Source organism: Papio anubis, chromosome 3 (assembly GCF_008728515.1).
Source record: "Papio anubis isolate 15944 chromosome 3, Panubis1.0, whole genome shotgun sequence".
NCBI lineage: Eukaryota > Metazoa > Chordata > Mammalia > Primates > Cercopithecidae > Papio > Papio anubis.
Genome location: NC_044978.1, coordinates 12,782,091 through 12,786,136, shown reverse-complemented (window position 1 = coordinate 12,786,136; position 4,046 = coordinate 12,782,091).

Below are 4,046 nucleotides of genomic sequence, written 5' to 3'. Positions count from 1 at the left end.
CTGTGTGTTGGCTCTGAAGACTGCACTGCTAACCCATGGAGACCAATAGTAGCATGTTTTACCACTTTTTAGCTTTCTGTGAATGACATTCATAGGGAAGGAAATATATGCATCATACAGAAATGGTTCAAAGACTCTTGAAGACTTTTTTAAAATTCCACATTTAGCAATAGAAATCTATTTAAAAAAACAAAAATACCAAACAGAAGTTTATAAGGCTACAGTTTTAAAGTCCTAATTAAATCTATACACTTCTTATATTGAAATTCAATGATCAATATATTCTTTAGATAGCTAATCCAGAAAAACAAAAGTTGTGAAACAATCTTTTAGTGTTTTCTGTTGAAAAGATGTATTAATATGGCTATCTTAAAATTGCAAACATTCCACTGTCATTGAACATTTTTATAATGATAGTTTATTTTAGAAGGCAACTTGCAAAGTAAATTTTAAAAATGCACGCAGCATGAGGTAGGTAATCTGAGAACTTTTATTTCCTTCTTGTGAAGTTTATTGATTTAATCACTCATAAAATGAACAAGGTTTATTGGAGTGAAGGGAAAAGCTACAGTGAATTCTAGAAGTGTTTTAAGAAAACAACATTTTAACTTCTGTCTGTGCTGCAAAGCAGCTTCACAAAGGTGCTTACTGTTTTATGTATTGTTTTTCTCCCGAAGGTTCAAACTTAAAGATCCCAACATGGACCCAGCTGTAAAAGCACATCTTCCAGTTTAAATTAGATTGACAACTTCCTGTAGTCAGGGAGCAAGTTTCAAGCTTTAAGACCACATCCACACTTAGTCAAAAAAGTCACTTTCCAAATTAATTTTAAACTGGAAAATTAAGATTAGAACCAGTATCTAAAGGTTTAGGACACTTTATTAAACAAATTGTTGGTACATAATTTTAATATATCTAATTTTTGTTAAATTGTTTTCTCCTTTATGCAATGTGATTTGTTTTCTATTTATCAACTATGACTTAGACCATCTTCAATTAACCCAACAAGTTATTTTATTATTTGGGGAGTGATGAGGTTTGATAATTGGTACTTAAATTGATTCTGTGTGCTATCAATGAAAACTTGAGTTACCATATTTGACATATTTAGTTGGTTTTTTAAATTCTTTTTTCTTTTTTGAGATGCAGTCTCGCTCTGTCACCCAGGCTGGAATGCAGTGGCACGATCTCGGCTCACTGCAACTTCTGCCTCTCACGTTCAAGCAATTCTCTGCCTCAGCCTCCCGAGTAGCTGGGATTATAGGCAAGCGCCACCATGCCTGGCTAATCTTTGTATTTTTAGTAGAGGTGGGGTTTCACTACCTTGGCCAGGCTGGTCTTGAACTCCTGATCTCATGATCCAGCTGCCTTGGCCTCCCAAAGTGCTGAGATTACAGGCATGAGTCACCGTGCCCGGCCGACATATTTAGTTTAACATGCTGTTGTACAGCAGACACATAGATGCGCCAAAAATACTCTGACATAATTTGTATATATTTTGTAAAATTCATTATATATTTTTACCCAGTAAAGCAGCCTTATAATACAAAATTAAATTATCTAAAATTAGACATGGAGAAGCAGCACTATCTAGCATCTTCCCGGAAACAGTTGCCAGTTGATTCTGCCTCCTTCACACACTCACTACTGCTCCCGAGTTATTAATGAAGCACTAATGAAATCAAACTCTTCAAATGTCAGATTAGTCAGCAGTTCACAATGACAAAGCCCTGCTTTCCTGGGGCTTTATTAGGTACCCGTGCCTGTGTGCATCAGTGTTCATGGAAACACCTTAAAGTCAAACTGATTTGAAAAACTCAGTGGCGCTTAGATTTAGTAGCAGGAAGCAATGCAAAGTGACTAAAACAATCTCTAACTATTTTTAGGAGTAAATTTTATTAAAGACTCTCTAATTTTTTTTAACTAAAGAGACATTATCTTATTTTGATCAGTAAACATTCAAGCACATTTTGGATTTTTGTTGACACAATGGCCTTAATTTTATCACCATATTTCTTTGCCTCTTTTAAAATTTCCTTTTATTCTTCTCTCCTTGAATAAATACAATGTATTTCATTCCCTGTTTCCCACTCTCAAAGAATTTTTCTCAAAGAATTCACATGAGGCTCTTTGAAATGATTTTGGAACAGAGCAATTTACAAATTCTCACCCTTTCCTAAATATTGTCAGAAGATCATTCCCTTTAGTTTTTTACATTACTCTTCAGAAATATAGCCTTTGACAGGGGAAGCAGAGCTTACAAATTAAATAATCTGTACACCATTCCCCTGTGACATGCAATTTACCTATACAATGACACACAATTTACCTGTGTAACAAGTCTGCACATGTACCCCTGAATTTACAAATAAATTTTTTTTAATTAAAATATTAAAATTGAATTTTTAAAAATTTGGCTTAAGGAACTTATTTTTATTTTTAAAACCATCTCTAAACCAAATTACCTTTTGAGACATAGGTTTTCAATCATATTATTGACACAGCAGTGTATTGCCATCAGTTGTGAGGGGCCAAGCAAGTAATTTGTTACTAATAATACTGTATAGCATTTTGTGAATTCATTTCAGATCTTTAATGACAGCAGATGTTTTCAAAAGCATTCCAGAGTGTGTTTTAACTGGGAGAGGGAAGGGTCCAATTGGTACAAGTGTGCTGGGGATTGTGCATTGTGTTGAAACCACGTTATCTGCACTGCAGGCTAGAGTGAGTAACCATCACGTGTACCATTAATAGCTGTGGAAATTATGAATTATTGTAGGATTTTTTAGAGGTCATGTTATAGCTTGTTCTGCCTTGAAAAACTATTTGCTTATGGATAAAAATTTTTGTTAAGAGAGAAGACAAGGAGAGATGAAGGAAATAGGAGTAGTACCAACGTGTCTACAGGGTTGCTACAAAGTCTCATTGCATGCTAAGGTGTACCGACCGCAGTTGAAGGCTGCAAATAATCAGGAATGGCTTAAATGTCTTAAAACATCTTAGAATAAAAAGTCAGAAAGAACAAGAGGAATGATAAAAATTTACTATAAAAATTTGAATGCGTAAAAACATTCTAGTTATTTCATGTGTATTAGGTGATACTAAGAATGATAGTTATAATCATGAATTCAAAATAAGTAATTACTTAAATTTTCAACATTTTTATTCATATCAATATATCTTAGAATATCTAACATCTAAATTTTCTATGTAGATGATGATATATAATTTACTTATTCTTGTTTTGCAATAAATAAGCATGCTTACTTTATTAGCAATAACTCTGAAGGCCCCAAAACATTTATATTTATTTTTTCAACTGTAATTATGAAAAATGCTGAGCATATACAAAAATAGACAGAATCACATAATAAACCCACATGTACTTTTGATCCAGTTCAACAATTATCAACTCACAGTCAATTCTGTTTTATCTGTTCCACCAACCACTTCTCCATAACCGCAGTATTTGAAGAAAATCCCAGATTGTTTAATTCCATCCATAAAATGTTTACATTACCCAAAAAGGTAAGAACTCTTTACTCACACAATCACAGTGAAGTTAATTTACCTAAAATTTATAATAATTACTAAATTTCAAGTCACTATTCACATTTTCAATGATCTCATCAATATCCTAATTATATATATTTGAATATGATTGAAACAGTGTCAATGTTTTGTGATGGTTCCTTTTCTCTTAAATCTCTTCTAATCTATGGGTTCATCTTCTCTCTCCCTCTCTCTCTCTCTCCGTTTTTAAACCTCATACAATTAAGCTGGGAAGTTTTTTTTCCCCCAGTCTGAACATTACTGATTTTATCCCTGTGGTATATTTTAACATGTTTCCCTGTCCTCTTATCTAAAGATGTGATTACACTTAGATTTGCTTTTTCACCTTTTGGTAAGATTTGTTTATAGGTGATAATGTGTCATTTCAATAAGAGGTCCTTGATATGTGCATGTTCCTAATTTTGCAAGGTTAGCAGCAGCTACACTTAATGTGATGATCCTCCAATAAATATAGTAATGCTGTATGGTGGGAC